This window comes from Camarhynchus parvulus, chromosome 8 (assembly GCF_901933205.1).
Source record: "Camarhynchus parvulus chromosome 8, STF_HiC, whole genome shotgun sequence".
NCBI lineage: Eukaryota > Metazoa > Chordata > Aves > Passeriformes > Thraupidae > Camarhynchus > Camarhynchus parvulus.
In genome coordinates this window covers 13,585,091-13,597,458 of record NC_044578.1, presented here as the reverse complement: position 1 = coordinate 13,597,458, position 12,368 = coordinate 13,585,091, and positions in this window count along the sequence as shown.

Genomic DNA, 12,368 nt, shown 5'->3' with positions numbered 1-12,368 from the left:
TGTGAATGTTAGAACAGTGCTCTGAGTACATAATGTGTAGGGAAAATATTCAGACTAGTAATGCACAGCAGCCTTATTTGCAGACCATGCTGTCATTGTACTAGTCACTGTTTAAATACACATTCCCTGATCAAGAGACAATTAACACAATGGCGTTTCTAACATTTTTGTCTTCTGTTATTTGGCCTTCTATCTATACAGATGTAATTGATGTAAATAGATTTTACAGTGTAGTCTTCTCTCTGTGTTATGTTCTATATGTTTAAAATAGTCACCTCCCCCCAACTCCCCTTATATGTGCAGTGTTCCCTGCTGCTTGGTAAAAATAGGCAGCTCTGATGTGGGACTGCTTTGCTGCTTCTGTAGAGACATCCCTATTTCCCTGCTCCTTCAGTTCATCAACTCTGGCCTCAAGGTGCTACACCAGTGCTCTGAGGGCCATTAACTGCTTGCACCACGTTTGGATCAGACACATCTATCTAACCTTATCTTTGAAAGGTCTGGAGAAAATAACATTGGAAAGGAGATCTTCTGTTCAAGCTTGTGCCCTCTTGACTAGTTTGAATTAACACCCACTTAGAGGGGGTAAGAAGTCAAAAATGTGCCTGGAAGGTTAAACATTAAGTATGTAAAGCTAGACTTCCAAACTTCCTTAATGCATGAAAATGTGTATGTAAAAAAATGTCTGACAAACCCCAAAGTTTAACAGTTGATAGATTTTAAAGTATGGGACTTTTAAAGCCTTTTTGAAGTTCCCTTTTGCTGGTTGCCTTCAGGGGAGGTGAGACAAGTTTCTAACCTTTGCAACCATTTCAATGGAGGAGAGGGAAGGAAGAACACACAGGCAGAAAGAAATCTCAAATTTCATCTTGTTGTGTGATCTTTGAAGGGCTTCAAGAATAAAAATTTTTAAAGAGAACCCCATAGGTGCTACATGATCTGCATTTTGTCGTTCAGGCTTCAATTGCCACAGGAGACACAGATTTACTGCCAGCACAGTCACCCCTCTTCTCAGCTGCCTTGTCTTTCTCTTCCCCTTCCTAGCTCTTAGGTTTGTAATTGACAGCTCCTCCAAACAGTTTGTGGTATTTTTAGGGTATCCACCCTGGATGTTTCTAATGACAAAATTAGCCCCAGCCTTGCCTCAAGTTAATCTTATGTAGCGTCTCACATTTCATCTTGTCCTTTCTTAAGTTTAGGGACAACTCGTCTGGCTTACCAAAAATACTCCTTTCCTTTGCTTTTTTTAGACATAGTTTGTTAAAGTTGGGCCAGATTCCTGATTCAGTTCATAACATTTCTGTGTTTCAGTTGCCTGGGTAAAACAGGGGTAACTGTGAACTGTGGAACGACAGCAAATGGGGGCTGTGGGGTTAGTAGGAACTCCATAATCTGCAGAAGTCAGTATATTGTTAAATTATAGCCTCAGTCCCAATAGTTAAGAGAAATATCTCTCATGTACCAACAGTCCTGTGCAGGAATGCAAATAGGTTTATTGCGCTGAAATGCAAATATCTTTCTGTATCTGTATACCAAAGCACAGAGAGAGCCTTTGCCTTAGACTTTGGTCAGAGGTTGTTCAGTAGACCCTCCTGATTAAGGTGCAGTCTATAATAATCATGGCAGTCATTCAGTATATTTTAAATAGTGTCTATAAATATTTCCAGAGTGGTAAAACCCTTTGTTTATTAATTTTCCAGTCTAGCTGCTCTTTTTGTCACTTTATGAGTTTCTGAAGTTCAGAGCATTGGTGAGATAAAGGCAGTTGAACATCAGTCATTTAAGTAAATAAAAAAATAGCCCAACCAACTGAAGTTGGTTTAGGATCTTCGTAAATTTTTTTCTGAATTGATCATACCATCTATCACTTAGTCATTTGGTCCTGAGTAAGATTGAAAAATGATATATGCAGCTTGCTGCCCAGTGTCAGCACTGACAAGCATGTGTGACTGCATTTGAGCTGAATATTTCAGCAAATAGCATTGCCCAGCAGCAATTGCTGAGCCCTGTCTATATCCTCTCCTTGCAGTGAGCAGGGATTTTTCATTTCATACATCATTTACAGCTTGCCACAGTGATTCCAGTTAGCCAGGATATATTTTCAACACAAAGAGAAGAAAGAGAAATATGTATCATTTGTTGCAGAAGTTGGACCTATTGGGTTCAAATTTAATTACACTATAACATCAAAAGCTACACTAATGAACAAAGAGTCAACTCTGTTTAACTCAGAGTTAAATAAGATCTGTTTTCTTCTTGCTTGAGAATTCTGCCAAGTAATTTTGCTGCTTTGATACATTGCATCCATAATAGTCAGTGCATATACTTAAACAGGTACAGTGCATATATCATCCATCAAAGTATTTTACAAAATAACAGATGCCTTCAACCCTCTTGGTAGAATTGCCTTGTTAATGGCACTTACTCCTGCTGGAAAGTGCAGTTCCCATTTCTGTAGCTCCTGGAGAGTCTTTAGCTTCCTCCTGGGCAAGACAATCAATTAGGAAGGGGGGTCTCAGCAGGGATCTACCTGACTGCAGGATCTGTGTGACCTTAGAGGGAAGGCTCACTTCCATTTTTCTCTTTTTTTCCTCCTAGAGCCCTATCGACATGTCTGTATTCTGATCTGTAGTAAATAGGATAGGTTTTATTAGTCATCTGAGCTGATTTAAAAATAAATAGAGAAACAATGAGCCCTTTTCTTCAAAATGCTGGAAAACTTCACAGTTTCTGTGAAACTCTGGTGATCCTGAGCATTTTCCTTTGAGATCAGGCCCACAGATAATGCATCTGTAGAAACACATGTAAGGAACACACACCATGGACCTTGATACCTTCTTTCTTTCCTCATTAGGGCTTCATAATAATTTCTCATTAGAAACTAGAATGATTTTTTCTATTTTTAAAGGCCCAGAATCACAGAGAAGGCTCAGCAAGATCTCTTGATTTTTGAGACATTTGCAAAAGCTTCATTTATTGAACTGCCACGACTGCCGAACAAATAGGAACTTGTCTTCAGTTGAAATGCAATAAAGGCTGAATTTGTGAAAAGTAGAATATTTGAAAGATACAAAAAATCTAGAAAAACATTGGTATTAAATTAAATTGTGAATCAGAATGAAAGATAGTAATAAACAGTGTTTGAGGTAGTAAACAGAGTGCTATTGCATCACAATTTTCAGGGTCTGGGGGTGCTGGGGTGCCCACTAGCAATTTTGGGATTGAGGAATTTACTTCAAATAGAAGAAGACTCTGAGATTTTCTCCTCCCCACATTTCCTGTGCTTTCCCTCATTATGCGCTCCTTAGCTTTGCAGAGATAGATCAATTTGCCATTATGTCTTCATCACTGCTGAAATAGGTTTGAAGTACCTACTGTGTACAGGGGTAGGAGAGTGACAGCAGTAGGAGCTTACCTCAAATAAGACTCATTATTTAAGGAAAAAATCCTGTGTAAAAAGATGGTGGTATTAGAGTATGGAAGTATTTCACCAGTTTGCAAGGCACTGCAGAAGGAGAGCTCGGGGCAGCTGTGCAGGGAGCAATGCACTTTCCATTAGCAAATAGTCAATGGAGTCCTGATGGGGCAATCCATGCCATAACAGAATTTTATTTCAATTCTTCAAATGACAGTAAGAAGAAAAAAACCTGGCAAAGTCTTTCCTGGAATTATCTGTGGTTGTCAGACTTTGGCAATGTGATTTTGACACTTTCTTTAAAGTTAGAAAAGCAGGGAAAGCGAAATGCCTGTAGCCTTGTTGACACTGTTTCCTTGTAGGGGAAACTGAACTGATGAGCTGTGTTGGTTGTTTCAATTTTCATTTGTCAAAATATATAAGGTCATCACAGTTGTATGTATTTCACTTTAGGAGATGAACTGCTATAATTAGTAACAATACACTTATTTTATTACTTGCTTTGATAGAAGCTGGGAGTGTTGGTAAAAAATCTTAATTTCCGAGTGAATTATATTAGCTTTTTGTTGTTGCCTGTTTGTGTTAAACTATTTTTTTTGTGTAATTAGCATTCAGTAAATTACTTTATTTCTGTTGTGTTTAATTGGGGTAGTGATGTCTGCAGAGGAACATGATACCAAGGGGTTGGGGTTTTTTTTCTACTCTCAAGGGGCTCTCAAGAGTTTGAAACTAGAGACTCAAAGCTATAAGGAGTGCATCAAGAGCTGTCCCAACATCTTTTAAAGAGCCTTTCCCTTCATTGCTGCATAAAGGTGAACCTAACTAGTACAGAAGACAGCTTGAACAGAGGCAGACAGAGCTGAGCTGCCAGAGGGAGCATGGCTTGCAGGCTGACCCCTCTGTGTAACTGAGTGTGTGTTTTTTCCTTGCTGAGAGGGCAAGACTGGTACATTAATGAGCCATCTGCCTTGCTGGGACACAGTTTTGAGAACAACATGCCTTCCTGTCCTTTTCATGCTCTGCCCTCTAGAAAACGTAGCTCTACCTTTCCTTATGACACGACACTCCGTCATATCAAAGGATAAAGAAATCAGTGATGAAGAGAGAATTAGGGAAATGAGGGGAGTTACAGGACAGAGAGCTTAATTAGAAGGATAAAAAAATCAGGGAAGAAGTAGATTTAATGAGGCTCCTGTTTATTACTTCTGCTAATTTAGGAAGTCTTGCTGCTGGCTGTGGCACTGGAAGGTTAAATTGTACAGATACTTTCAAAATTAATATTGCAGTGAGTCAGAATACAGGACTTTAGTATTCACTTGCATTTAATGGCTATATCTCAGCCTCAGACTGTGGTCATGTTAAGTTTCAAAAGCCACGGCTCTTTCAGGGGTAAACTGCTTGTTCTTTTCTACAACAGATTGGTCTAGATTAAGGCTGCTCTGCTCTGAGTACCCTCATTTACATGTTGTTACAGACTTTTGTCCTTTTCCCCCCTCCAGTTTCCCAGGAGTCCTGTTTCTGCTTGGACACTCTCTAGTTCTGAGCTTCACAACTGTTTGTGAGGCAGAAAGGGCTAACCCAGTCACCTTCTAGAAAAACTACCTTAACTACACTTACTGGATCCTTTGGAATTCTTACCAGCAGCCTTGCAGTGTTGTCTGTACCTGCTCTAAACACAGGCTGGTCCTGAGTGTCCCATGCTGGCCAGTCAGAGTCAGCAGAGAGCATCATGGGCTGTAGGTGCAGAGTGGATGCATTATCTGGTGACTGATGTCTGAGGTGCTGTGAGAGTGGTTGTGTCTTGCCATGACAGAAATTGTACTGAGCTTCTTTCTTCATCTCATGTAGCTTAATTTTCCCCCCTGACTTTTAATTTATGAATTGGTCTATCCACAAACTAACATTTTTAATGCCACTCTTCCCAGCTAAGATTATAATGTTTCATTTTTACCATGTGGTGTTTCCTTTTATTGTCACAGGCAATTTTATGAGTAGCATTCCATGGCTACGCTAGCAGTTGGTGCATTTTCCTTCATTATTGTCTTATTTTTAACATCACCATTTTTAGAGCTGGAAAATGGCAATTACATAACTTTCCCTCTATGTGACATATAAAGATCAGCAAGTTAATATTAATCAAAACTTTGAGGATAGAAGGGATTATACATGCACTGGACGTTCAGGAGCCAGGATTAGATACATGTTTTTTGACAGATGTGGATTTTTCTATAGTTCTCTAAGTTCCTTGTGAGTACCCCCACGGATTCTAGGAATTATTAGCAGTGATCTTTATTTCTGGGATTTAACTTCTAGGGTAAGCCAAGATTTAGGCCTAAAGGCTGTCCAATGTTTATAATTACTGTACTCATGGTTCTGTTTTTCAGATGACTTTTTGTGGCACTACCTCTAATGTAGATGCTGCTTGACTGTCATTAATATCCAAATATATGGAATTTATTTGATTTTCTATAATAAATTTATGGCAATGACACCAGACCAGTCAAATCCTGTTCACTATGCCTGAGATACTCTGTGGCCCAGGGCCACAGTTGCCTTCTTGTGATCTCTTGATCAGTGCTGCATGCCAAATGGGATTTCAGGTTGGATGAGATGCTGACCTGTCATAAAGCACCAGGCAAATGTGTCCTTCTCATCTGCAGCCTGGTGCCAAAGACATCCTGCATTACTGTGGGACAGACTGCAGGCAAGCCTGTCCTGCCTGACATGGTCCAAGTGGAGGTGGAGTCCTTTCCAGACTGGCTGGCTCATGAAAAGATGAAGGGTTGATAAAATGGAGATGAATGTGCCACACTGGCTGCATTGATAGAGTTCAAGTGAGGCAATTCCAGCTATTACACACTACCTGAAAGCCAAGGTTTTCTTTTTCAGTACAGGTTGTCCTTGCTCCTGTTTGCTGTTATTAATACGCTAGATAGTGTTTTGTGATAACAATATCATCAGGGAGAACCATGCCATGTCAAGAGAGATTTTTTAATACGATCTATCACAAGAGCAGTAAAAGAAGCACTAAAATATGGAAGCAGCTGTGTCATTTGAACAAAACTAACTTTTGCAGAGTTACAGGTCTAGCAGAAAAGCTGCCCTTTGAAATTCTTACGTCCAATGAAAGCTCTTTCCTGGTATTTCCAACCAAGTAGATGGGAGTGTGACATCATGCTTCTCAGCAGATATTATTAACTCAATTAAGTTAAAGAGATATAAACTACTGCATCCTAATTATACAAAAACGGATAAACAAGCAACAAAAAACAATTATATAATTCACTCTGAAATTAAGATGTTTGAACCACTAACAATTTAAATCAAAGAAACAGTAATAAAATCAGTGTGATGTTACTAATTACATAATTTCATCTTCTGAAGTCAAATACATAAATTTTTGTTGACTTAGTGTATTTTGGCATTTATAAGTGTAGAAAAGGAACAAGAAGGATTTGTCTTACACAGCAGTGCCAAGATCTGCAACATCTTCTGCAGTGAGAAGCTGAGCTTGTAGTGATGGGGAAAATTAGGCTTACAGGGAAGCTTCATGCAGGCTGGTAGACTGTGCCCAGGTAGGAAACTGGCGCTTGGCATCTTGCATTGTTCATACAATTGTATGAACATAGCAACTATAATTCTTATGTACAATTTCTAATGTACTGATTATAGTGCCTGTTCCTACATAAAAGTACTTCTATATAGACCTTAGGAAGAAAATTACTTGTGTTTTTTTAAGAGTTAGAAGCTGAGCTTGCAGTCATGGGAGAAATGCAAGGGTGTGTAATAATCAGTGCCCACAATGACCCCAGGTTTTCTAACAAAATCAACTGTCAAAAGATCTGACCCATCCAAATACAGGCTGTGGAAATGCACCCTTCTACACCATTGCCTCATACCAATCAATAACAATTCAATCTTGGCAGAATTCAGGCAGCACCTATTATAAACCATCTAAAACTGAATTGCTGTCAAAGAATTAGACATGAAGAGAATTGCTGAACTAGTACCTGATGGGAAAAAATACTGCTGTAGTCTAGTACCGTGAGACAGTTTCAGGTTGCTCAGTGACAACTCCTTAAAAACACATAATTATACTGGAAATATTATAAATATCTAAACATAAATTAGGGTTGACAGCCTCAGCTTTGATCCTAGAAGGAACTGAGGCAAGCAAAAATATGGTTGTACTTATCATTCCCATTGGTCAGAAATCTGCTTGACCCATGTCTTGAAAATAAAAGATAGATTTCACTCCCAAGTATTTCATTTGTTTATGCTCCAGTTATTCCTGAATGAAAAAGATCTCCATTTTCTTTTTATTGGAACAGAGGAGGGAAAGGTATTGCAGCATCAGAGGAAATCAGGGGAATGCTTTTCCTTCTTTTTTCTTCTTATTTTTTCCATTGCAGAACTCAATGCTCTTACTCTTGGATGCCTATATTAAAATGCTTTTCACCAAATTGCTATTTCATCTTTTTGTTCTAATCTGAGGGCAAGCATAGTTTTGCCACTAACTGGGTATGTCCTGTGACATAATATGGAAGAGGAAATGTTCCCTTTCATAGCAGTGTTATTCCAAGTAGACATTTTATTATTAGCTGTCTGCTAACACAAAAAATAAAGTGAAATACTTTTTTTCCCTAAACAGTAAAGCAAAAAGCACCTCATTTTATACACTGTACCAGAAGCACCCTAACAATAAGAGTAATCTTCTGCAACTTAGAAATTCGGTTAGGGGGAGGTACCTGGAGAATGTTACTTCTGGAGCTTACCGATGCTTTTAGGACAGGGTTGGAAGGACGGTACAGATGGGCTCATTATTCAGTACCCCTGCTGCCTGGCTAAGTGCACTGTTACAGATTGCTGCCATGGATATGCTGTGAAGCAGCTCTCACTACCCAGGGAGATGAAACGGGGCCCATTAGGGAAACAAGAAAATGTGAGGTAATGACTGGTTAATACCCTTGGGCGTGAGGGTAGAAGGTATGTCCTCTTGAACCATTCCTGTCAGTGAGTGAAGAGGTAATTTCCATGTTCTCTTGGACTGGTGTCCAAGGAAACCATTTTGGATTGATAGGGGTAATCAAATGTTACTTTAATTTGTGGGCTGTGTGCACATTTGTAAGTCATCGGCCATTTTACCCCTGTGGTGTTTCTCCCAGGGCACTCCTGTCCACAGAGTGTCTCACCAGTTTCTCCTCCTGCCTGCATTTTTCTTTACCTCCTGCGGTTGACATCTTTCCTGCCAGCTGTGTCTTTTCTGCAAGGTAATTCTCTTCACTGCTGACTGTGGTCCTGGGGGATTCCAGGGCTGTCAGCCACACTTCTACCTTCTGCACTTCTGTCTCCTTTCCCTGCATGTTTTCCTTCCTTTGCTTCTCTCTTGCCACCACTGCCTTCTGTTTCTTTCCTAATCAGGACATCACTGCACCCTGTAAAAAAGGGAAAGGCTCAGCCCCAGTTAAGAATCCTGGAAAGGGACTGTAACAGTTAAAAATCACTCTGTGAAGAATATCTTCTGAACAAGAAAGCCAGAGATTAAGGTTTTAACTACTCAAAGAGGACAAAATTGGTTATAAATAGACTTCAAAAGGAAATACAATTTTCTTTTTTTTTTTGATGGAGAATAAAATACTTGGCTCTGTATGTGACACTGAAACTCTGTGTATTTCTTGGTTCTTGAGCTTGCAACTTTTGCTTATTGGTGACAGTATCTAGCAGTCGACAGCTGCCTTTGACAGAGTGTAGTACGAACTAGTATTCACCCCATATGTTTTCTCTGCTGAACATATAGAAAAATCACAAAAAATATCAAAAATGGTCAGAAATTGGTACAGACTTACTGAGACATAATAGATTCTTCTGTACTGTCAGTTCTCTTCTGTTGAGAGTCCCTTCTTGCGGCTACCTTGGCATATAACTCAGGTACATCTCATGACTGCATCCCCACTTATTGTAGCTTTTCATATGATAAAACCTATGAAAAAAGATATTTAAGTGTCCCATTAGGAACACGTGAATACTGTGTTTACATTGTTACCCAAGAGTACAGTAAATTAAGAAACTTTCTAGCTTTTCTTTGATTACATCAATGCAGTTTGTAAAAATCACTTCAGGAGCATGAGGCAGTCCCCTGAAGATAACAAGCAGCTGTGCCATGTATGGTGGTAGTTCAGTGTGCATTGCTGTGATCAGCGCATCAAACGGCTTCATGCCAAACACATCGGGTGTGTCACGGATGCAGTGTAGCTCTTACAGTTTGCTTTTAATTTACCCTTTTACTAACTGTATTATCTTCCCAGTAGAGCTATTTATCAGGGTGGCGATTAAGTAGCGTCTACTTTACATTATGTCTTTTGAAAAATATCTAAATTAGGACGATCTAAAACTCCAACAAATTATGGGTACTTCAGTTTCTTCTGTTTGTACTCCATGGGCAGCAATTTACCCAGTGTTTTTCCAATTCAGCTAAATGGGAGACAGCTGGGGGTTAGCAAGACTCATCTTACCAAATCATAGATATTTTAAACAGCTGGCAATAAACTGTAATTTATATCTATAACGAAAAATATTTATCCAGAAGAAGCACCTTTAGAATATACTTGAAAGCTGCATCTGAGCCGACATGAAGGAGAGCTTTGTATCTTATTGCCATGGGCTATGGCTTCAATTTATAATTAATTTATATGCTGTTCCTCTGAAATGCTGTAACTTTTATTATTAATCAATTTAAATTGAAAAAAGTAGTAGTTCTAAGAATTAAAACCAGACTTCCTTCAGTAATTGAATTCATCAGACTAGTTTCATAAGCAGTAAATGCGACTGAACTCTGTGATGAGAACATCAGTGAATCTAAATTCATGTACAACGGGAGCTTCACAAAGTCTGTATTTCACTCACAGTCTTTTCTAAACTGTTATCAGTGATGCTCTGAAGGGGCTGAACAAATGAGTTTTCCAGTGCCCTGACAGTTATGATGGTTCTTAAAAATCTTGACTTCACTTTTCCCCATTTCTGAATCTTGAAGGTTTTAAATGCATTTCCTTTAGAAATTTCTTTCCACTCTCCAAAACCTGGAGATACTCTCTCAAAACAGAGGCACTGTTACAAGACTTGAAAATCACTCTGTTTCTGCTCTTCGCTAATTCTTGTAACATGTTGTTACATCTTCATTGAACTCAGTGGGGCAAAAGAGCTTTATCCTCTAATTTGATGATTTTGCGGTAGGATCCATGACATATACGTAATGCAAGCTGTCTTAAGTGATCAGAACATCTGAGGGACCACTTTTACTCTGTGACATTGAATAAAATCAAGATTATTTTGGTTCTTTTTTTAATAAAGTCAGTGCATGTAAGGAGATGAAGGGGTGCGCTGAAAAGCTGGAACATTTGAGCTGCCTGCAGGTAAAAAGAAATGAACATGTAGGAACCCAGAGTAACCCCAAGCAGCAGCTATAGTCTCAAGAAGTAATATCATTATTTATCTTCACACATATAGGTAAAAGCATATTTTTCTAATGTTCCAAGTAGTGTAACAGCTAACTTTTAAATATTGCAATGCTTGTTCTGATGTGATAACATTTTTTCAGGTGGCATGGAATACCGTTGGTGGAGTTTGCCACTCCATGTAAAGCCTGAAGAAACAGAGCAATAGAAGCAGACTTCCAGTGAAATTTGCATTCTTTCCTTCTTTGCTCTTGGAGGGGAAGGTTAGTAACTGCTATTTTCTGTTAATCTCAAACACTTGCTTGGTAAAGATTTAGCTGCACTATTGGTGTGGTACTCACCAAGGAGCTGAGCCTCTGTGGTATCTGAATGCATGTGGCAGTCAGTGCCTAAAGTCTCATCTGCCTGTGGCTCCATCAAGGATGACTGAATATCTGCACTAAGGCAGTACTGTGGCAGAGATTAGAAATTAGTAAATACATGCATTTGGTGTTTTGTTTGGGGTACTTGGAATTCAGTCTAATGCTCTGGAGCTCTAATGCAGTCGTAGCCATCTGCTAAGCAATAGTAAGACACTACTGAATAGTAGTGTTTTTGAGCTAGCCCAGTCTTCAAATTAGCTGGATTGCTCTTTTTCACTTTGGAGTTACTTTAAATAATGATTTTGCCCTCTGACATTTTTCTCTACTAAATTTCATTTAAAATTTTATTTTTCTCTTTTGTTCAGTAATTTCTACTGTAAATTTAGAATATAGTGTTATGTGGTAAAAGATGCACATATGCTGCTTAGGCTGAATTTTAAGGTCCTATGACCAGCATTTTTATTCTTAATACCTTAATAACTTTCTGATATATTGAAATATTTTTCTTAATGACACAAAAAGGTATTGTTGTTTTTGCGATTAATTATTATTTTATTGATCAAAACCATGCCTTATAATTTTAGCATACCCTTGTTTATCTGAATTTTCCGCTGGGAGATTTTCTGTGGTCCATAAATAACAAAGATAAAACAGTAGCATAGGGATTAGCTACATAATTGGATCCTGTTAAACATTGAGTGACCCAACTTAATAAGATATTTGGCTGTCTTCTGTTATTTTTTTCTGCCTCTGGTTTCTGATTCTTGTGGTTGTTTTGTTTTCCCCCAAATGTTGCAAAGTAGTTTTGTTGTTTTTTTGTTTTTGTTTAGGTTTTGTGGTTTTATTTATTTGTTTGTTTTGTTTTACCAAAAGTAACAGAAGCAATAGGAGTAATAGAAGTAGAGATCTTGGGGTTTGGCAAGCTCTAGTTGTATTAAGTCTCCCTGGCACTTATTTGACTATGAAGTCTAGAAACACTTCATTGAAACTGCGTAAATTCTACAGTGTGTGGCACTAAGGGAGAAACAAAGATGTGGTAACCCAAATACTGGTTTTCTTAGAAAGTGATACATGACTTAGTGATTTTTTGGAGCTTCTGTATTCATCTCTGCCGTGCATTAGCTAAAGCATCATGGCCTT